General features: G+C 41.3%; 1 pseudogene; it reads left to right on the top strand.

Moving 5' to 3' along the window:
• Positions 1–22,493, top strand: part of LOC119742918 — a 28,660-nt pseudogene extending 6,167 nt beyond the window's left edge.
• The last annotated feature ends 1,999 nt before the right edge of the window (positions 22,494–24,492 follow it).

Below are 24,492 nucleotides of genomic sequence, written 5' to 3'. Positions count from 1 at the left end.
TGGAAACACGTACCGGTACGCTGCGGTGTGTCAAGTCCGAGCGGTAAAATCTCGTTATAAATATATTTTAACGGAGAATACATTCACAGAAAATATCAAGATCACGTTCTGGGAAATACTTTGCAGTTATTCTTTTTCTCCGCCAATGTTTGTTTTGTATTTTCTACGATCCAAATTCGTCCTGTTACGCCGTGCAGTCTGCATGGCACCGTACGTAGGCCGCAGTCCCTGGTTCCGGTCCTACATCATAGCTTTGATTCTGTTAGCATGCGGTGGGAACCAGCAATTACCGATGGAACTGCTGCCGTATGGCTTCGATGTCGTCCATCACTAATGCGTCAGAATAGTAGGCATTTTCGTCAAGATTTATCGTGTCAAGATGAAATAACATCGTATGTTACGATTATATTGTGCATTTTAATGGTGTGTGTAATATTATACTGTGCGTATCGGGGGCTGAAAAAAAATGTGATCGGCATTTTATTTCCTGTGCACGTGACTGTGACAGCTCGGCCACTTCTCCCACGCGGTCTGGGTAAAATTTCCCATGTCGAAAGTCCAAGTGCGGACGTGGTCACATTTGACCATTTCTCATTTTACCATCATCTCGGTAAAACCTTCCAAAAAAAAAGTCCAGTGCGGACACGGCTTAAGATGGAATTTTGCGTCGGGGTGATGTAAATCAAATTGGGTTTTGCCCTTCACCGACTATCCATTTTATGAATAGTTAATGCAGTACCCGCTGCTATGTACATCAGATTTGAACCAACCAGCTCGGTGGTCGAGTGGTAAGATGTCTGCACTAGAAAGTAGGAGGTTGTGGGTTTGAGTCCCACCCGAGTGATTTTTTTCCAACTTTTACTCGGGAGGTACCACACTGAGTATACAGTGATTATACATCGGTGAAGGGCAAAACCTAATTTGATTCATTCTTTTGTTGATTAATACAAAGCCCATTAAAAAAGGTAAATAAAAATATCAAAATATTATGAGGCATCAATAAAGTATCAAGTATCAGAAAAGCATACTAGTTCAAATACCAGAATGGTGATAGTACGTAGCATTATTTGTGCTTGGCAGTTTTGAATTGCGCACACAACAGCAGCTTGTAGAAATTGGTCATTTTTGGGAACCGTCCAAATTAAGATATTTATATATAGGTTTATCTCTAACTTTACAAAGAGGTTCATATTTTAAAGCATTAATTTTTTTTTCAGGTACTGTGTACAATTGTTGTACATCTATATTAACAGTATTCAACTTTGGGATGTTTTTTATTCAAAATTTGCAATTCATTGATCTGTTTGTCAGTGTGAACTGATTTTGTTGTGCAGTGTCTCACTTGAAAACTCATAATTAAACTTACAAATATCTCATGCTTAAAAAAAATCAAAGTAAATTTATTTTCTCTGATTGGAGTTGGTTTTTTAATTGTTCGTTTTTGTCTATCAGGTCTTGACCCACAAGATAACCATTCCACCAGCACCTCTGACGTACCAGTGACTGGCGCTGCTATAACGGATCCTTATCACTATCGGACACAACAGCACTTCACCTCAGAGATCTTCAAGATTGAGATCCAAAACCTCCCAAGACATTTTGGATTTGTGGTGAGTTTGCTCTCTAAGCATTCAACTCTCGATAATGATAATACAGTTTGTGCTCTATTAAGAGTTCACGATGTTCTCCATGGTGAAGATTTCTCAGGGTCTTTATGTAATTTTGTATAACAGAATTTAAAGGCAATTGGATGAATTTCACTAAAACCTGGAAATATCCTAGCCTCATGTTTATATAAAAGTAATGGTAAACTGCATGTAGAAAGTTTTGATGGTGGGTGATATTGGTTGGTCGTGAGTGAGAGCTCCCTCTTGCAGGGGTTATCGCTGCGGGGGTTATCGCGTATCAAACCATAATAACGTCTAGCCCCTAGACTAGGTATGTGGGGCTGTCTGATGAGATAGGCATTGGTGTCTGTGGTTATCACTTATTGCACCATTGGTAAAAACCTAGCCTATTCTATGGCCACACACTGGAGTAATCTCTGTGCTAAGGGCCATACAAATGTGAGCACAGCAAGTTGGTAAAATGATGCATTTTTTTCATGAAAATATTTTGGCCTGATATTTGGCATAGGGGTTCTTTTTACCCAAGCGTCCCACTTTGTGCCGAAACCTCATATGGTTCAATACTTTGAGGTGTGCACTGGAACGTAAATTGTCAAACAATTGGCCATGCACAATGGCCAATTCAAGATCAACACACAGTCTGGCCTGTATGACTTCTCAGACTTTTGTGTGTGTGCAAATGCAGAATGTTACCCGGAGGTGAGTGGAGGCAATTTTGACCTTTTAACCCTAGAAAATCCATCAGCCCTGCCTGTGCATAAAAACAGCCAGTGCGTCTTATCACGTCCTCTGATGCAAACTGGTTAAGATGTTACTTTTTATTGTCAAAAGAAGTCAATTTGGTATCTTTATTTTTTGTTGGTATTCAGGGAGACATCAGTTCCCAGCTCAACAGCTCCACCAGTGATCTTCCTGACCTCACCAGACAGTTTTTTGTATGGTCTGTTTCAAGTCGATCATTAGGCTCTGTGAATGACTGCTGAATCTACGAGGTATGTAAATGAAATCCGAGGTGGGATATTAGAGGTGAAAATGAACAATTTTTGAGAGGCCATTTTTTTAGGGTCTCTTGCTACCACACCCCAGCGATACATGTGAATGAATATTATGAGCATGTCAGCTGGAGTTACTCCAGCTAAGTTCTAGGGGTAATTGGCAATGACATAGTCCCATGACACAGTGGTTTAAAACCATATGTGACCCAGACATCAGTACATTTAAGGATAATAAACGGTAAAAATTCAAATAAAATACACGAAGCATGTTCAAAAGCCATCTCTGGGTTTCTAAAACTAGGTTGGAAATTATATAAAACGTAACTCGCCAATTTTGTCAAAAATCCGGAGCAAAATTCTAAAGAGGGCGCTACTTATGCATAGCGCCCTCTTGCAACAATTTCTGCATTAATATTTTTGACACGTCCATACGGCTTATTACCGGCGCGGTATTGACAATTTTTTCTCTTGTTAATTTTTGATTTACTGGATGAAATAAAGATTAAACCAGGTTGCAAATTTACGTTTCTAAGGTAGTGATTTTGTGGTATTTTTTTACATTATGTGTTGGTTTGTGTCCCAAAATACTACTTAAATAATAATCAATTGTCCCCAAGATATTTCTACCGTCCTTTGAAAACCTTTCATAATAAAATGCTGAATGTAGTGATCAGTTGTTGAGTATTAAATTGATTCAATCTTCGTGAATTGAATGGAATACGTGCTGGTACTATTTGTGACTTATTGAAGGAAGAAATTAAACAGGTCATCTTCGGTGTTCACTCCGCCAAAATCCGCCGCCTTCTTCGGACAGGAACGCACATGGTGGTCGGCGTCACAGTAGGAACACTTGTCAACATGCCGAAACTTGCGGAGTACTGGATCTGCTTTTAACCAAAGACGATGAAATACATCACTTAGATTGTCCTCTTGTGTGGTTTTCCTGGATAGCTGTTCCCTGTACTTCCGAATGTTTTTGTTGTTATTTTCAAGCGCCTCTTCGGAAAGTGTTCCCAGGCCATGGCTTTTGTTCGCTGCGACCAACTCGGCACTATGTGCGAGAAGCTGGTGCACTGAGCACGTAAATCTGAAGCTTGGAAACTGCTCTAGAAGCATCCTGCTTGTGTCTTTGCAAAGCGTATCTAATTTCTCGGAGTTGACAAATTCTGTAGATGACACCAGACGGAGAATTATCGACACATTCGACACGATCTGTGAAAGTTTTGCTCTGTCTTGACCTCTTTCCGGTACACATTCCATCAGGACTTGGCGTGTTTCACTTTCATGAAGCAAGCGCCTCGAGATTGGGCCTGTTGTTGACGTACCACCTTTGCCCACTGGATCAGGTTCATCCACCCGTATACCCGTTTTTTCATACAAGTAGGACTTCACCTTCTCTTTGGCGTTTTTGATCTTTGCCTCGTTTGTGAAGTTTTCCTTCCAGATTCTTATTCCGGCAGCCAAGTGGTAGACGATCTTCAAAATCCAGTCCATTGAGCGAAGAGTTGCGTGTAGTATTGGGAAGACTTTGATATCATATGTGGTGATGGGTTTTTGAGTGAGTCCTAGCCGCTGTTCATAGTCGCCAGGTTTGCTCTTGACTTGGCCTTCATCTTGAAGATCCTGGAATAGATTCCTCAGTGCTTCATTACTCACTTCTCCAATTTGGAAACCTTCATCAATGCGCTCCAGATTGTGGCTTTCTTCTCTTGATGCCGGACACAGGACGCAATATGCCCCTCCTCTTCCTGTCAGCAGTTTGATCATCTTTCCGTCAACCATTGTGAGGTTAAACTCGAATAGGAAGTGATACGTTTTCCCAGAGACACTGATTTCGATGCCATTAGTAGACAAATCCAATTTTTCCGCTTCTATGGGAGGAATAACAGATTCAAGGAATTGACGATCTTCCTTGCCCTTGATGAGAAATAGAGGTACAGCAGCGTTGGGACTATTGGGGGAGTTCTCCTTCCATACTGCCGACCCTGTTTAAAAAATAAAATTTCATTGAAGTAATCTTCAGGAATAAAAGATTAAAAGCAATAATCTAAAACAGTTGTATGAAAATAAATAAATTTTATACATATTTTAAATAACTAAACTAATCTAATAAACGAATATTGATTGCAAACTTTATTTTTATCGAACCAAATCGCACCTGATGCATGTGTTGATGATCCTGCAGAAGCATCATCTTCTTTGATGATTTCAAGTGGTGTCCACATATACAATATCATATTGTAAGTCTTAGCTTGATCAGTCTGATGATAAATAGCATGACGCCCAGATCCATCCAGTCCATCTTTGCATACGACTTTATAGTAACCTGGCGGGATGTCGGGTTGCGCCTCAATCAGTCGGGTCAAGTGATTGCTGCAAGATTGCTTAAGGGAGGCCGTAACACCTTCATAATCTCCTTCACAGTAGCGGCTCAGTTCTGGTGTTATGGAACGTTTCTTCTCCATCAACTTGTAATGAGCGGGTAGATTGACATGCTCCTTTAAGTCGCGTCTGAGATTAGTGTAAGAGGTTCTCCCTAGATTGTAAGACGAGAGAAAATAAAGTCCTTTGTCTTCAGACATCTCGTTGACGACTGATGATCCCGTAAACAGCCTCATGCCAACATCAGCAATTTTTCTATTGCCAACGTAGTTCTCTTTATGTAACAGAAAACCAAGTAACTGAGTTGGGGATACTCCATTTTCCTCAGCTTCTAGTCTCATTTCATCCATTATTGCACCCGTTCTTCTAAACTGCTGCCGCGGTCCTACTTCATCGAGCGGATTCATTCTCGGGCGATCAGGCTCAGCTGTAGGAACATCAAGGGTATCCCCTTCTGACATGGTTGTCAAATTCATGGCCTCCACAACCGTAACTGATGAAGTATCGATCACTCGCTCTTTTGCAACAGTCATGGTTACAAATGGTTCATCAAGGAACGTTTTCTTGGTTCCTGGGAACGACGGAGATTTGTTCCATTTGATACACTTCTCTCTCAATTTTCTGAGTTGCTTGGAGATGTATAGATCCGTAAATTTACTCTGCAGGTTGTAATCGGATACAATTTCCCTAGCTACGTTTATGTAGTCTGGTCTCTTGGTTCTTCCAACCCATCTGCCCTTTAAGTATTTGTTCCAGATCTCCTCATTAGAGGGTGGCGTATCTGACTGTGCCATCTTCCTGTTAAAGCCATTGGCAACAGAAAAAAAATATGAGACCATGCACAATCGAGAAAAAAAGGAATGGACGGCCGTCGATGTCAAAAAAATATTCTAAGAAATATTAAGATCTTTATGTTCAATTAAGCCTGAAGAAGTCTGGTTTAAATCACAATGACAGCTTCGGTCTGGAGTTGGTTGCAGAGTCCTTGAATATCGGGTTTCCCTGGGTTGGGGAAAACAAGTCTGGTTGGCCGAGATGGTCTTTACTTTTCCCCTGTGTTTTCCTTTGCCCGAAAATAATTGCAACCCGTGTCGATGTCCCAAAAAAAATATCGAAAACCACGTTTCTCTGTCATTGTTTTTGCGAAATTTTCTTAAATAACCTACCCTACAATCCATGCAATCGATAGTAAATATGCGTACCTTATTGTAAATGCACGAAATACTTCGCTTTCGTCGCAAAAGTCTCCTCTCTGTATGCAAACACGACGCGATGCGGACGTACAAACTAACTGGGAAGTATTGCTCGATTTTGCTGACCATGCGTATCAACAGAGGGCGCTATTTCGCGCACGAGGCGATATTTCTTTCGAATTTCTGTCGAAAACACCGTCCGAAATTCGTCTTGTACGGCCAAAAGGAACATTTCCGATAATTTTCCGCGATTTAATATTGACAAGGAATGTTTAGTCATTCAAAATATTACCAATTTATGACATTTTACGGTGGGTACTAGAAGGTACTCTTCAAAATGTGCGATCGTAAATGTATGAAAATATTACATTTTGTTCCATTTTAGTCGATTTTTATAATGTTTTGTTTCAACGTCATCCTATAATTGGTCCATATCATACTATACACCATTCGAATGGGTATGAGATGGGCAATATTAAAAGCAATATTAAAATTGAAAACAAACCTTTATATGCTTTGGCAAACACGTTATATTTAAACAAGATATGAATCCTTTATTTCATTTAACTCGCACATCAATGTACATAACAATTGTTATATCTCTAAAACAGTGCATTAAATTTGAAAATAGTTTTTTTTATACTAAAAACTTGCTTTTCAGACTCCAATCGAAGGTTTTTTTTACTAAAGTTAAAAAAAAAAATTGGACCCGATGTCTGGGTCTTAAACCACTGTGCATGATGTAACTTAGCTTGAGTAACTTCAGCCCTAATGCCTATCGCATTAGAGCTGGAGTCGAATGTCGGGCAAGTCGACCGTTGAGACAACTCGACTCGGGACAAGTCGACCGTTGAGACAACTCGACCCTTGAGACAAGTCGCCCGGTTTGACAACTCAACTCGGGACAACTCGACCGTTGAGACAGCTCGACTCAATGAAAATGTATACACGTGGAGCGGAAAAAGTTGCAATCTGTGGCAGAACCTGGGCACAGCACGGGCATACTCGATGCACAGAGGCGCGCTCCGATCCGGTGGCCGGCGCGTTGGGCCGGCGCGCCCTGCATGCGAGGACCGGGCCCGGCCCGGCACGCGGGCACATTGACCGGCGCGGCAAGTGGGCTTACAGGCCCGGCAAAAACAATGCCACCGTGCACGGCACGGCCACATTGACCAGGGATAAGTGCGCGCACAGGCCCGGCAAAAACGATGTCACCATGCACGGTACGGCCACGTTGACCGGGGATGCGCGTGGCCCGGAAAAACGGACGATGTGCACGGTCAATTCACTGCGCTATATCGGCTCAGTTTTTTTTTTGAGATGCAACAAAAAAACTCATGTGTCATAACTCCCAATCGGCGATCAGCCGCCGTCAAAATCCCCAGTACTATCCCCAAAACTAGGCCCCAAAACAAGTGAGTCGACTTGACTCAACGGTCGACTTGTCTCAGCGGTCGATTTGTCTTTCCATTTATCACACATACGGTCGAGTTGTCTGAATGGTCGAGTTGTCTCAACGGTCGACTTGTCCCGAGTCGAGTTGTCTCAACGGTCGACTTGTCTGACCCCCCTGGAGTCACAACTACGTTAAAAGTACCGGGTCGTAAGAGTCCCGAAATCCCGGACTCTGTATCCCCAGTGCATTACAAAAACGGTCCATTTTCCCTATATTATCCCGACCCAGATTCCATAATTCATACCTCATACGATGCAACAGGCATTTACGAAGCTATTATAAATCGACTTTTTATCGTATAAATTTTTCAATGATTTTGGTGGCGATTCTCTAGAAACCATGAGAAAAGTTGCGCGGCACTATTCTGCCGACCGCCGTTGACCCCCAAAAAAACACAACTTTGGCAAATAAAAACATCAGATTTACCTCAAAACAGCCTTCAAATTACTAGATACGCCACCTGAGGTACAAGGAGAGATCGATGATTAAAATCAAGGTGCTGAAGTTTGCTTACGAGTCGGATGAAAAGTGAAATTTCCCGTTCAATTCCGAGAGCTCCCCTCGCGATCTATTTAATTTGTGTATTTGTGATTTAATTTGTGTATTTGTGTAAGTCGGCAAAATGACGACTTGCAGCAGAAGCCGACATTCGCGTAAGTCGTCACAAATTCTCTGGTCCCGAGAGTGCCGTCTTAGCTGGAGTTTATTGTAGGATAAGTAAACAATCCAAAACCTGAAATTTTCGGGGATTTCAGGACCTAGTGCCCCTTTAAAGTTTATTTTATTGGAATATTATTTAAAAATCTTAAATGGAAAATTTGAGGGGAAGAAAATTATTCTAGAAATTAAAACACTGAAAATCGAACCGGGAGGTTTTCAGTAATGGAATTGTGCCAATTTGGTAGAAACAATAAAATTCACTTGTGATTTTGTGGTGTATATGAATAAAAAAAGAAAGAAGTCTGCTCATTTAATGCTGTGTAGTGAATATTCATGTTTGAAAATGTATTTACAGAAATAGTGTATGATAACATTTGTTAATTTGTTTATTTTATCATATTCACCATTTTAGCTCAATGAATACAAAGCTGTCATCACGGCTACCGAGGGATTTGAAGCTTCTCTACGGAAAACAGGTCAGTCAGCAGTTACACAGCAAACCAAAACAAATAATCATACAGAATATTTATATAATATTGGATGGCTTTGAGGTGGATACAAGAATATATTGCATGAGCTATGACAATATTGCACGAGTCGAAGACAATATATTCTTGTATCCCCCCCCCAAAAAAGCCATCCAATATTATTATTTTTTATATCGAGCTGACTTAATTCGCTAGAAATACAATTCAAGACACTGTCTTCATTTCTCCTTTTTCGTCAAACTATTTGAAGCTGCCATTGTAATTGTTGACAACATTGCGCGTATATCTGGCCTGCTGCGCGCTGCATGCTTGCTGCGTGGGCGTCTTTGTTCAACGGTACTGCGCACTACGCTCTGTTGAGTGGTTGACAACTGTGAGTTTCCAGCGAAAATGCCTGGATGAGGGCGCGCCGGAGAATTTCCAAATGATTGCTATCTTGGTTCGTTTCACAAAAGCATACAATACGCTGATTTATTTTTGACCGCTGGAAGCCTCATATAAATAATAAAATAAAACACTGCCTTGAAGCTAAATATTTGAAATAGCAGAGAATTTCTCTTATTCAGGGTTTATTGCAGAAACTGCTTCTCCACTGCTGACCTACGCCAGAGATGTCGATGTCCACTTTGCTAACAAAAAGGTGAATTATTTTTTTTAAGGTACTTCTCAATATGTTGTGGCAACATTTCTTTAATAGCAACATTCAGTTTGTTTGGACTTGTGACTGGACTTGTGACTGGACTTGTGAAAGGACTTGTGAAAGGACTTGTGATTTACTTGTGATTTACTTGTGACTGGACTTGTGATTTACTTGTGACTGGACTTGTGATTTACTTGTGACTGGACTTGTGATTTACTTGTGACTGGACTTGTGACTGGACTTGTGATGTACTTGACTACATCCCTGACATTGTTTATGTTTGGTTTATTTCCTTTTTGCAAGTGTCAAGAGCTGATAGTTGAAGCCCGCAAGCTGATGAAGAGAGAGCTGCACAATACAAAGAGAGTCGGTACAATGAAGGTTGACAACAAGAACGTCAAAGATCAAACACAAGATGCCAAGGTTAGAATTTGTTGGAAATTGTGTGCTTCAAGACTAAACTGGATTTGATTTTGTCGTTCTAATCAGCCTTTAAGAGTTCTTGCAAGTTTAAAACATTAATTGAAATGTTTATTGTTGAAATGTGTTGAATGAACTTATCATATTAAATATTCAATTTCACTTGAGGACACTTGCAATGCATATTTTTTTACTTCTTTCAGGACAAGTGCCACGTGAGCGAGGGTATCTGTGCACTGCCTGAGTGTGCAGTCAGTGAAAGCATAGAGTGTCTTGTTAATCTAGCCTACCAGACATTACAAGAAGCTGCTAGTAATACACCACAATGGTGAGTTGGAAAATGTGTCCATCTGGCTTTGCATTTTCATTAATTAATTTGGGGAGCTAATCATCCTTACTCGCAGCAGAAGCTGAATTGTGAAGGATGCAGCTACAACATGGTCGAGCCGAAGGCATGTTATGTACAAGCGCCTCAAGCAGCCATCGTATGACCCTCGTGGCACAGGAGAGAATTAATGAACAACTCTACTCACATATTACCCAATCCGGGAATCAAACCCAGGCCACACCGGTGAGAGGCAAGTGCTTTACGCACTGCGCCACCCATGCCAACTGCCTGATGTGATGTGTTTATAGTAAAGTAAAGTCTGTCGTGAGCCAATATGGCCCATCAGGCCACCATTTATCTATGGTTTCCTTTGCATGAAACGACCGGGAATATTTCTATTCACCCTGGATGGGGTGCTGGTCCATCTTAAGTTACTCCTCAGCTAATGCCGATACCCATTTGTACTCCTGGTTTAAGAGAGTTAAGTGGGGATGAAGTGGCTTGCCCAACATATGACCAGCAACTGAATTCAAACCCACAACCCTCTTGCCTTTTGTCCAGGCAAATTGAATTGTGTTGAACATTTTGTAGGTCAGTGTACGCAATATATTCAACATTAACCCACATAGTGTAAAGGATTTTTGCTAATGTCTTATTTTTATGTTTGCAGTGCCATCCAGCTGTTCTACACAGTGCGAAACATGTTTGAGATATTTTGCGATGTCGTACCCACATACCACAGAGATAGTCTGGTGAGTCAACTTCTAGATTTCTTTAAACGGTCATTCGGTACTTCTGAATTTCACTGTCATGTGCTAAATGTCATAGTTGCTAAAAACAAATTGTCCGAAATGCAGAGATAGGTGCTCAAAGATTGTCTTGGAGATTAGTCAAAAGACCATTGGAAAAAAGAAGACTTTTTCAATATGCAGTTTTTCTTCAAGATGATATTATGTAAGATGTAACAATTTGTCAGGTGCACCACAAAGTGACAGATCATCTATGGACCTTGTGCACACGATATATCACTTTGTGGGGCAACTGACACATTTTATGGGAAGATTTTGTACCATTACTAATTTTTCACCGAGTAGGCCTAATTTTTGTAAATAATTTGGCCAGTTTATTTTCAACAAATGCACGAATAAATAGAGTCCAAGTCTGTGTCATGAAAATGTGAACATGTAGTGAACATGAGTCAGAAGTGAACATGAGTAGTCACTAAAGGCCTTTTTACACTAGAGCCTCTCAACCCGGGTTGAAAATCTCAACCTGTCAACTGTCTTTTGATCCAATGAAGATCCAAACTTTGCAAAAGCAAATGCTACAAAATGCAACAAAATATGACTTTGTCGTGTCAGTGCAATAAGGTCGTAACTCCATTCTGCAAAAAAGTTGTATCTTGCACGAATAAACTCAGTGTAAAAACGTTGTATCTCAACGTCCGTTGACTTTGTGTGTTACATCCGGGTTATTTTAAGTGAGATACGACCTTTTGACGTTCTGAAACTTGTGTTTTTCGTACGGCCCATTTTAGGAGATACGACCTTGTTGCACGAACATGACGAATTGCTAACTTGGGTTGTAAATGGCACATAGGGACATTTGCAATTATCCCGAAACACACCTATCGATTTAACGAGAAAATCCTAGCTCAAAGTGAAGATAGGACTGGTACCAAATAACTTATGATTGAAACTATTCTGCCTGGTATCATTCAGAAGAAAATAATCAGTGAAGGTGCTTTTAGAAAGTGTGCCCGCTGGCACATATTTTTCATGTGTTAGCAATGAAATCCAGTTATGAGACCCCTAAAATTGTGCAAACATTTTCTCTGTTTTCTCAAAATGTATAGTAACCACTGAGCTGAAATGTCAACAAGTTAGTTGTTATGCACCCTTCTTAAGATTTTGAGCAATATTGAGCCCCCCCCCCCAAAAAAAATTGCACCAAAGGCAAATATTCCCATATTCCTTAAACCAGTTCATGCCGGACGCCATGTATACACGCAAAGATGACAGATAAACACACAGGGAGCAAGGCCGGAAATATCTGTCAGCGACTCGCTTGCAGCGAGTGAGGCCGGAAATATGAGTGTGCTGCCCGAGGGTGATGGCTTCAACCCGCCTGGCTTGAGGTCGAGTGAAAATATATCCCACGCCTCGTTCCGTTCTTGTCAAAATAATCTCAACTTGAACTTGTTAAAGCAAGGATGAAATCAACAACCAAAGTAATATTGATATTGTCTTACAATTGCTTTACAGAAATCTTGACTTTTGCATTATTTTTTCTCATTTTTCTTGTGAAACAGCAAAAGCTACCCCAGGTGTGCGCTCTCCACCTCAACAACTGCATGTACATCGCCCATCACCTGTTGACGCTGGGCCATCAGTATCGTCAATCCTTACCCCCACCCCTCTGTGATGGCACGTCCATGTTTGTCGACCTAATTTCTGTCTTCAGGAAGCTGGCATCCGAATGTTTCTTTGCTCAAATGGTAAAAAAAATAGCAGCCTATTTTTTTCTCATTTGTACCCAGTCAACACATGTTGGGTTTCTACTGTACCTCCCAATATTTCAGTCGGACTAATCTTCAGAACTGAGTTTTTAGCAGCGGCTAGCAGCTCAACAAATCATCATGTCTCTCCGTTAGTCCGTTCGCTAGTTAGTTCGTTCGTTAGTTAGTTAGTAACAAACGTTGACATTGTCTGTTGCTCCTACATACTTTGACAGATTTTAACCCAACTTTGTCAAAAGTATCAGTAGCCCAGCCCCACCATGTCACATGACCAAACTGGGGTTAAAGGTCATCATGGGGTCAAGGTTAAGATATTGTCAAATTCCAAATAAGCTCAAATGACAAAAGTAGCGCTGTCAACATGTTGGTTGTGGGTCAAACATTAAAACATGTCCTTGGTGTCTTTTTTTATCTGACCTACAGCTATGGGGTAAAACGTCAAAATAAGTTGCACATGCATTTGTTGGCCCGCAGCCTCCAAGATCCGATCGAGCTTGTTTAATTATTGATGTAGAACTTAGCCGCTTGTTAACCCTAACACTGTACATCAGGTGTAATCCTCTGTGGGACCTTGCTGCACTGAGCCACCAACACCATTGCATAGACGGCCAATTCTAAAACAATCGAAGCTAGTCTCATTGAGCAATGCCACAGTTGTATCCTGCTGCATTCAGTGACCACAGACTCGGAGGCAGTTTTGACTGGAGATTTTTGACCTGATAGATCTTGCTGAAAGAGCAGACATGTCATTTTGACAAGTGTTACACATTGCTGCATTTAGCAGGGTTTCTAGCCTGAATACCCTGGAGGGTGAGGGTTAAGGCCAGTGTATCTTTCTTGGATTCGCCAATCCTAAGTTTTGACATCACAGCAGGTATTCTTGCTGCAGATGGCAGGAGTTGCAGATCAAGTCACCTGCAGCGAATTTGGCTTTGAATGTTATGTGATGTCAAATGTGCACATTCAAGCAAAATAACCTTCCTGATCGTGTTATTGTTACTGCTTCTATGTTGCAGAGAATTCAGCGAGATCAATTAGTGGAGAGTCTGTCTGGTGCTGAGGGCTTTGACCAAGTAGCGACTGACGACAACTTCTTGGCATGTGAGAGGGCCATTAAACAAGTAGGTTCGGCAACAATCAAAAATTTTAGGCCAAGTGAAAAATAAACCAGTTTCTTGCCATGGCCCACTTGGGTTTTTCCTGCTCGCTTCCTTTGTTGTGTTGTTTTTATTCATATATTTACAAAATAATTTACAAATGTATTGTCAATGTATTTGTTTCTAATGAAATTGTACCTTTGTAGAAGGGGTGACAGCTCCTTCAGACACAATTTTGTACCAGCAAAAGAGTCGAGAAAATGCATCGATCAATTCATCATCTTGGAAAATCAACCATCTTGGGGGGGGGGGGGTGCCCGCCTCCTTAATTTTTTTCAGAGGGCTTGGAGGATAAACTATTTTTGTTTTTTTTACTCGGCCTTATCTCGGACTTGGATTTTCACATAAGAATATTCAAATATTCAATTTTGTTGATAAAAATGAAGTCAAAGTAAAGTTTCACCTCTGCCTTTTTGGCTAGGAATCTTCCCAAATCCTTTAAAGAAATCCTCCATTGTGCATTTCTGAAAATTACAGCAAAAGCAAATGTTGTATATTAATCCTTTAACAGGCACGATTATGTCTGAAATCAGACCTTTTGAATCTGAGACATTACTGGTCTCGAAAGGAATGCATCTTTCAGAGGCAATCTCATCCCTGTCTTTATCCCAATGCAGGTTGTCCATCAGTTGGGTCACCTCCAGCGAGTCTGGACCGACATCCTCCCCAGTAAGATCTACACCAAGGCCATGTCTACACTCATCAACACGGTACTCATGCACCAACGGTACTCATGCACATCGTGGAGAAAGTCTCGTCACTTGAGGTGAGAAGATCCCTAAAGTATTTGACTGTTTCATGCAGGTATGTCGTCAAGAACACACAACTGATTGAATTCTGTACAAACCTCTGGCGTCTTGGCATGGGCGTCAGGCGCCGTTGGCAATGCATTAGATTGTCCCTCCCAGTGGTCTCCCTGAACTCTCCTTTTGAAAGTGTGGAGGTGGTACTTGTGCATGGAGTGCATAGGCTGCCAACAAATTCCTAACTCAACATGTCTTAGGGACTATTGTTAAGCTGTGGCAGGAGCTTCTACATGTCACTTGGTGGTCAGTTGGTCGGTCTGTCTGTCTGTCCCCAAAAATTGACCAAAAATCTTTGACCAAAAATTGAAAAATTCCATGCCGTTGTCAGTAAATGCACTCTAGACGAAAGTTATCGGAAAACGAGGTTTGTCTCGATCGATGCGTATGCGCATCTATTTTGCATATGTCTGTCCTCGGAAAATTGAGCAAAAGCTAGCTCCCTAAGTTTCCAATATAATGTAACTACAACATTTTCGCAAACAAAAACAGTGATATAGTTAACAAAAATTGTTTGTAACATTTTGTAAAGTTGTTTATGAAAATTTTGTAAATGGAGGCAAGATAATGCTTAATAATGTTAATAGTCACGTAGTGTGTAGCCCGCTATTTTGATGGGAAACTTAGGGGGCTTATTTTGGTCAATTTTCAGCTCGTGATTTTCACGTGAGATGGCTGCCTGGGCTTGTTTTTATGCACAATCATTTCATGCAAGGTGACCAGAGCTTATTGTGCACTCACACTTGTTTCGTCTGTGATGTCCTTGTGGAATACTGCCACTAATTGGTTAGAACATTTTTGTTGTTGCTCACCTTGACAGGACATCTCAGCTGATGATGCACAGCAGTTATATTCGTTACTCTCGGGACTGCAAGACAGAATTCCACACTTGATCAAACCAGGAGAAGATGAGGTAAGAAAGCAATTCCTGAATCTAATTTGTTTGTTGTTGCAGAATTTGTTGATAAGATGTTAGGTGGCCCACGAAGTGATGTATATCATGTGTTGAATAATGCACAGTGTGTTGCTTTGTGCATACCAAACATAAACACAAATGTTGGTTGTTTGTTTTTAACAAGCACATTCTGTTGAATGCAAACAACATATTACTGTTGAGAGGTGCATTATTTCACATTAAAAAAATGAATCACTGTGGTTTTTGTTAGGTGTGTAGCAGACTACTCCATAGCTTAGAAAAGTGTATGATCTCTGTATATATTGTTGCAGAGGATGGACACGACCGATAATGCATCGCTTGAACGATACGTGATTACCATTGCAAGCTTATGCTTCATTTGCTCATAAATTGCCCACAAATCCACTTTTCAAACAACTAGAAGTGCATGGGCGTCGCGAGGGGGGGGGCAAGGGGAGCACTTGCCCCCCCCCCCCCCCGGAAAAGCCACAAAAAAAAACAAAAAAAGAAGGAAAAAAAAAGAAAGAAAGAAAAAGAGGCGCGAAGACAAAGTGTTGTGTAAATTTAATGAGTTGGGGGGGGGGCAAAATGTCCCTGCCCCCCCTCTAAAACTGATAAAGCGAGAATGTGTTGAGAAATACAAGTATTTTTGGGCAAAAAAAATTTTGCCCCCCTCTAGAAAAATCCTAGCGACGCCCATGTAAAAGTGTATTCCTTATTGTAAAGGAGGTTGACTGTTCGTATTTTGATTGATGCGTAGGAACCAGTTTTGGTGCAGAGTACCGTTGATCAGTGGATGTCATTCAGCGAGATGCTGTTTATGCTAGACGCCAGCATGCAAGATATTGTTGACAGGTGGGCGGAGGGCAAGGTGAGATACAACACAAATCAGATTCAAATTATAAGCTGGAAAATTCTTTCAGGTTGAACAAAGAAATTGACTGGAGTGGGGTTTGGACCAATGACCTCCGGATTGTCGTTCCAGTGCTCGATCAACTGAACTATCTAGCCCTATGCTGGCAGTTCCCCATTTGTAATAAAAAAAGTTGTTTCTTGTCTGAGTGATCCCCGTTTGGTATTTGTAGGTTTGCAGCATTGCTAACGTTGCTAGCATCGTGACTTAGGGCGTGATCCCTGGCTACATGGTATATGTAGGATTATGGCTTCTGACTAGCACCCCTTGAACAAAGACATTGACAAACCACCAACATTGGGCTGGATAGCTCAGTTGGTAAGAGCACCGGAACGGCAATCCGAAGGTCACAGGTTCAACCCCTGCTCTTTGCTCAACTTTAAAATTAAAAACATTGTTTATGTTGGGAACTCCTCTTCTTGTCTAGTTGCTCTTTAAACATTTGAGACTGTGATTCTCTCCGTCATTCCAGGGACCACTCGCTATGGTGTTCAGCGCCAGTGACGTGAAGAGCCTGATACAGGCCATCTTCCAGAACACCGACAGACAAGCCACAGCGCTCGCCAAAATCAGATAGGACCAGCCGGGAAAGTAAGCTGAGTTCAAGGCATATAGGATCATTTGCCATCATTTCATGAACTGGACCAAATTTAAGGGCTAATAATTTATAGCTGACGTCGTTCCACTGAGCTGTTCAATGTATTGTGTCTCCATGCTGAAAAACCACGAAAAAAAGCTGTTCTTTTTCATCCCTCAAAGTGCAGTTTGTAGAATCTGTCATGCATAGAACCCATAGGTCACAGGGTGTGCCTGAGTGCCAGCTCTGTCAGGGGAAAGTAATGCACAGATATATGTAGTGTACCCAAGTATATGCATGAAGTCAACAGCCAACTCACAGCTGTTTAACAGATGTAGTATTTTAGATAACTGTCTGTTCTCAGCGATGGTTGGGTCCGTATGATAGGCAGAGTGTGATATGGACCATGGTATATGAGATATTATCTTCATATAAACTTGAATCCTCGATCCTGATTGGTGAATCCATGGCAACAAGCCGTGCTACATATAACAATGTAGCACGGCCACAGTCCATACTGCACTCCGCATATTGCACTATTCTAAGATGCGCGCGCCATTCCATACGAACATGAACAGCGGCATGTGTGTTTCATCTTACTGTGCCTCAAGTTTGCTTAAAGATGAATTTGTTATCGCGCTCACGTTTGTGGAACACAAAAAATGCAGTGCGTCTGTGTCCCACATACCACTCAGCCGAATGTGGGACACAGACACACTGCATTATTCCGTGTTCCACTCGCACTCGCGGGATAACTAATAATACCACATTGTTGCCATGGATCGACCAATCAGGAACTAGTCATGGCGCCTTTCATTTGCAAACATCAAAAACCAAAACTGCCAAGTTATTATGAAATATCTTGACTGTTAGTGAATAATAGTCTCAAGCATCCTGTGAAATCACGGCACCTGGTGTGCTGTCATTTTCAAGAAAAGTGGGATTTTGTATCAATTTCCACCGATGGTCGGCCCTGTTTGAGAGAGAAGCTTGACTTTCTGTCTGTTCCCATCCATCTACTGTTGCCGTATACCTAGATGTAGAACAAAAAGATATATTGCAATAGCTTTTTTTCCCACGTGCTGCATCTCCTTGGAATTCTTTGCTTGGTGCTTATTTCCCTCCAACCTATGATCTGTCCTGCTTCAAGAGGCCCTTCAAGGGCGTTGGATTGGTGGTCTGCGGGTAAAGCTGCAGGTTGTGGGTTCGAGTCCAGCCTGGGGTCATGGTGGGTGTGCCCTTGGGCAAGGCACCTTGTCACTAATTGCTTCTCTCCCACCCAGGAGTAATAGGCTATCAGCTTTGGTCCAAAAAATGGGCCACCGGTACCAGACGATTGAAAAGAGCAATGCTCATAGCGATTTTTTGAAAGGCATATCTAGAGTTGGAGAATGCGTGATAGCTTTGCAGTGTGAGTGGTGGCAGTTTTTTGGGTGTTATCACTTTTGATTTGTGTTTTCATTCAAAATGGCCGTACGTCAATATGCTTGAACCAAATAAATTATATGTGGTAATTACAAGCATGTTTTGGCCTCCATTTTAAAAAAGAAAACAAGGGACAGCACCCAAAAAGCTGCCACCGCTGCAATGCTGTCGCATATTTTTTGACTAGAGGGGTGCATACCTTGCCAAAAATCACAATGAGCATTATTCCCCTCATTTGATACTGACCAAACCCCCACACTGATGGCTTATAAGTGGGTGCCTATGAGGGCAGAGATGGTGTGGTTGATTTAGCTGCTTTGCTCTGACTTGTAGCCCTGTATATCTGGAGTGGCTTGTAGCCTTGTTCAGGGCGAATAGGCATAAAAAAAAAACAAGTCTAAAACCCAGATGGGGATCTTTCTGTGCCTCCTAGACCACTGTTTTGGTGGGGAACACTTGGTTTTACCATGAATTAATTGGAGTGGGGTAATCGTTTCTCTTGTTTTCCAGATTTATATGCTCATTCAGAGTGAGAAGATCAAGAATGACTACACGTGTCTCTGGTTGGCAAGATGCTGTGAGTATTACCGTCAGTTGTTAATGACGTTTCTTCTTCCAACTTCAAAGTTGCTAATTATGGGAATGAATCTACCTGTTAAGCCTCAACTCATAATGTATTGACCATGCACTCACAACTGTGACTGCACAAGCAAATGTCCAACTAAAGTCACGACACGTCGCGTGCATGCATTTCATGTACTGCTGGAAAATCCAGAGTGGCATTAGGGAGATGCACATGTTGCCCATGTGTGAGGTAGACTGACGTGTCTCTAACAATGACATAACCAGCATGCACTTGCCCTGATCGTATATTAAGGATGTGACTTGGCGTTTTATTTTGTAAACCTTGAGCAAATATTTTACGAACTGTTTTAAACATTTAGCCATTGACAGTGGTTTTTGCATACCCATTTTGTCTGATCTGCAGACCGGCGTGATTGACATGATAAATCAACAATGGTTGACATAGTAAATAGCGGGCAGTCGTTGATAAAGTAAACATGTTCTACCTGTTCCCCAAATGTAATCAATTATGAGGTGCTTCTAAGGTTTTGTAAATTAAGTAGGTTTGAAAACAACGTTAATTATTTGTGCTACATATATGTGTGGTTGTCTCAAAGGAAGATCGGGTGAACGGAGATCCCTTTTATATAATTCGGGTTTTGTTTAAATGTTTTGAAAAATTAGTAAACGGAGTAAGAAGTTTTTTTGTTTCATACGTGTAAACGTCACATCTTAATCCTATATTTGCCATGTTGGATTTGTTCTATCACATTTCAAGCAGATTGTACGACAGAAATTTGCTACATTGAACATCCCTCTTGGCTCCCAAATATTGTACACAGTTACACTGAGCATTGCTGGCCGAAAATTGCTGAAATGAGCATCCACTGAACCGAACCATCTTTTGTGGACCCAATGTGTTTTCTTACAGCAGTATCCTATGTATTTATAACCTTTCTTTGTGTTGTTTTCGTTGTTCAGACATCATGAATCGTAAGGCCAGACTAGCCTGGGAGTTGTACCTTAAGATGGAGACGTCTGGTGAATCGTTCAGCCTGCTGCAGCTCATTGCCAACGACGGCTACAAGGTAAATCATCATCCCCTATTTTAGTCCGTTGGATGTTTGGTCAAGATTTTGGCATTAGCCCCAAATTAGTATCCAGTCACTCAATCTCAACCTGCAGCCGATTTCACAAAACAGATTGGTCACTTCGTCCAAACGCAAATGGTAGAGGAGACATAAATCTAAATATAACGCATGTGTAGAAAAGAATGCAGTATCCAGACGCTACTTCAGCGGTTGTGTACAAAGTCTATGGAGAGTCAAGAAAACTTTCCAAGTATTTCTGAACCAAATTGGAAGTGTTTCTCAGTCCCAGATTCATGTTTGTGAAACATTTTTGCAATGACTGATCTTTATTGAGATGATGTGTGAAGACAAAAGTGGCGTCAGGTTGCAACATTGTTTCCCACGTGTAAAATCAACGAGAATACGAATCCCTGTCAAAAAAAGAAAAAAATGATTCATTGCACATTTACCACTTTGTGTCATTAGCTTGAATAATGAAGGATGCACTTTTGTGTCCCAACTTTGGTAAGCATGTAGAGGGCATCATAAAATACTAGAATAGCCAAAAATCCCAAACTGCTTAAAATATTGATTTTTGGACAATTTCAACACGGTGGGATATGATCGAAAAATTCAGGCTTTTCATTCAAACTTCTGGTTTTTTTGCTCGACCTCAAATTGGAATTGTCAAGGTCTCCTCTCAATTTTCATATTCCAACTTTTCTGTCGGTAGATGGGCCAGTTCTACTATGCTTTCGATGTCCTGGAAAGATTGGACCCCAATCCTGAATACTGGGAAGGCAAGCGAGGGGCGTGCGTGGGCGTATTCCAGCAGATCATTGCTGGTCATGAACCAAGGTGGGTGTCATCTCTGTCAATCAGCAGTGCACACTGACCAATTAGATCTCAAATTCTGGTCAGGTGACTACAGTACATCAATCAAACAGTGCACACTGACCAATCAGATCTCAACCTTTGGTCAGGTGACAGTCAGGTGACCACAGTTCATCAATCAAACAGTGCGTACTGACCAATTACATCTCAATTAGTATATCACTCCGGTGCTCTACCAACTGAGCTATCCAGCCCAATGTTGGCGGTTCCCTAATTGTCAATGTCTCTGTCAAAGGGGCGCTAGTCAGAAGCCCTCAACCCGCATATGCCATGCAGCCAGGGATCACGCCCAGAGTCACGATGCAGACCTGGGAAATATAAAACAGGGATCACTCAGAGAGGATACGGCTTTTTATTACAAATTTTCATGAATACTTTTCAACTTCTTACCCCTTTAGTTCAAATTCATTGATCTTTATGGATTTTTCCTTTGTCCCCATATTCTATGAACAGCTTTCATTTTCACTATTAGGTTTTGCCCTTCACCGACTTATAAACACGTTACCTCCCGAGTGAAAGTTGGAAAAAAATCACTCGGTTGGGACTCGAACCCATGACCTCCTGCTTTCTAGTGCAGACATCTTACCACTGGACCACCAATCTCGTAAACTCGGTGGTCGAGTCATGGGTTCAAATCCCACCCGAGTGATTTTTTGAAGGGCAAATCTTAATATTGAAATGCATCATCCCGACGCAAAGTCCATCTTGTTAATAGCTTTCATTTTTATGTGCACAAAACCCAGTGAAGTTCAAGCCACTAGATTTTTGTCATTTTTTTTCCTCTACAGAGAAACACTCTGTGAGACATCCTCCAAATCTTGCGCAACACCAGTAACCCGCAGGTGGAATACATCATCCGTGTCATGAAGAAGTGGGCCAAGGACAACAGGGTACCAGTTTCCTGAGGTGGTCCCTATCCTAGTCTTGAGATTGTTTAGATTTGTACATCCCAAATGTCCTGCTTCGCAAAGGGATTTTCCAAAGTATTTGTTCTTCACATTGGGAAATTTGCCTTGAAATATTTCTCTATTTAGCTTTGGCAAGATGGTTATGCAGGAGAAAACAACAGTTCTGGAGAGAGGCTTAAGTCTCTCATGGCATAAACAAAGTAGGCTTGCCTGGTTAAGCTGGACTGTGTGACTCGGTCAGTGACTCAGTCAACAACTCAGTGACTCGATCAGCAACTCAGTGATTCAGTCAGATTCAGTCAGTGACTCGGTCAGTGACTCGTCAGTGACTCGTCAGTGACTCGTCAGTGATTCGGTCAATGTCTTGGTTAGTGAATCACTCAGTGACTCATTGAGCAACGTGGTGGCTGTCATCAACTCAGTGACTTGGTCAGTGACTCCGTCAGTGCCTCATTGAGCGACTCAGTGACTCAGTCATGCAGTGACTCGGTGACTCGGTCAGTGTCTCATCCCGCAGTCAGTGATTCGGTCAGTGACTCGGTCAGTGCCTCATTGAGTGACTCAGTGACTCAGTCATGCAGTGACTCGGTGACTCGGTCAGTGTCTCATCCCGCAGTCACTGATTCGGTCAGTGACTCGGTCAGTGCCTCATTGAGCGACTCAGTGACTCAGTCATGCAGTGACTCAGTGACTCGGTCAGTGTCTCATCGCGCAGTCAGTGATTCGGTCAGTGACTCGGTCAGTCAGTGATAATAGTGACTGACTCGATCAGTTAATACTCAGTGACTCGGTCGGACAGTCAGTCAGGCAGCATTGAAATGTTCATCATAATTGTGAATGTTCACGTCACAAATGTTGCTTACATGTAGGACAACTCTGCAAGTTTGTATCTTGGAGTTTCTTGGGCCTGTTTAGAGACAACCCAACGGCATGAGAATGGGCCAGGAATGGTTATTCAAGGAGGGGGTAGTCATCTGTATGTACAGGCATGCAACTTTTCCTCGGATCAGCTGATTTCCTCTTTTTTTTACTTCCCATGTGTGCCATTGAAAATAGAAAAACACTGTACAAAGTCTGGGAAAAATTTGAATTTCCTCTTTTTTTATGATTTCCCAGTTGCATGCCTGTATGTAATGTAATTATACTAAATAATGGTTTATATTTATATAAATATACATGTACAAGTTTTCAGAGCACGTTTGTCAAGCAATTTGGGTGTAAGGTCCAGAAGGCATGAAACAAATTGAAAATAAGTGATTTGTACTGGGCCCAATTTCATAGCGCTGCTAAGCACACAATTTCTGCCAGCAGAGCCTCTCTGTCTATATTACGGAGATCGTAAGCAGTAAACACAGCAAAAGGCACGCTAATACCTCAGAGGAACAATTTAACTTACCGTAAGCAATAAACACAGCAAAAGGCATGCTAATATACCTCAGAGGAACAATTTGCTTAACTTGCCGTAAGCAGTAAACACAGCAAAAGGCATGTATACCTCAGAGGAACAATTTGCTTAGCTTTTGACGTGACAATGTACATGTAGATCTCAATCTGGTAACTGTTAAGCAGCGCCATAAAATTGGGCCCAGATTGTATTCAAGTCCCGAGTCCACACAAATCCTTGAAAGTCAATCTTGTCATCCATGTCCCAAGTCAGTTTCAGAAATTTCAATCCAACAGAATCTTTCTCAAAGGCAATCTATCACATTGTAAATACTATATTTTTTTCATGTACAATATTGGGAAAGAATGTTGCAACCTGATGCTGCTTTTTCTTCATATCATGTCAGTGAAGTCATTCATTGCAAAAATGATGATAATAGACATGAATCTGGGACTGAGAAATACTTAAGAGAACATTTTCTTGACGCTCCATACTTAACGCCGCTGAAGTGGCGTCAGGTTGCAACATTCTTTGCCAATATTGTGTGATATTCTGACTTCATTTCTTTATTTCATCTGTAAAAACATTAAATGTTTACTGCCTTTCTTTAAAGGGAAGATACAACATTTGCAAACATCACAAAACGAAATGATCAAATTATCACGAAATACCTTACTGGATTGTTGGGGAATGACAGTCTAAAGCATCCTGTAAAATTGTGGCTCCTGATGTGCTGACATTTTAAAGAAAAATGGTACTTTTCCAACGCTGGTCGGCCGACCAGCATTGGAGAAAACTGGCAATTTTTCAAAAATTGCTCCCAATTTTTTTATAATTAGTTATTTTCTTTGCAATTGATTACACACCTGTGAAGAGGTATAAGTCTGCTAGACTGATTCTCTGACTTTTTGATTCCCCAAAGTCTATTAGTTGCTCCGTTTTATCTTATAAGTGGGGTCACCAGACTGCAAATACATGACTGATTTTCTTGGCTTTTCCAGCATCTACAAGCCCAAACGTGAAAAAAGTCATTTTAACAATATTTGCTAAAACATACTAATCCTCCAAATCCATTTATTTCTGAAAATTGCAGCGAAGCAAATGTTGTACATGCCCTTTAAGTCTGATAAATATTTTCTTGCAGTGTAAATATTGTGTAGGTGAATTTTAAAA

Source organism: Patiria miniata, unplaced genomic scaffold, assembly GCF_015706575.1.
Source record: "Patiria miniata isolate m_02_andy unplaced genomic scaffold, ASM1570657v1 HiC_scaffold_6, whole genome shotgun sequence".
NCBI lineage: Eukaryota > Metazoa > Echinodermata > Asteroidea > Valvatida > Asterinidae > Patiria > Patiria miniata.
This window is presented reverse-complemented; position numbering and strand designations above follow the sequence as displayed.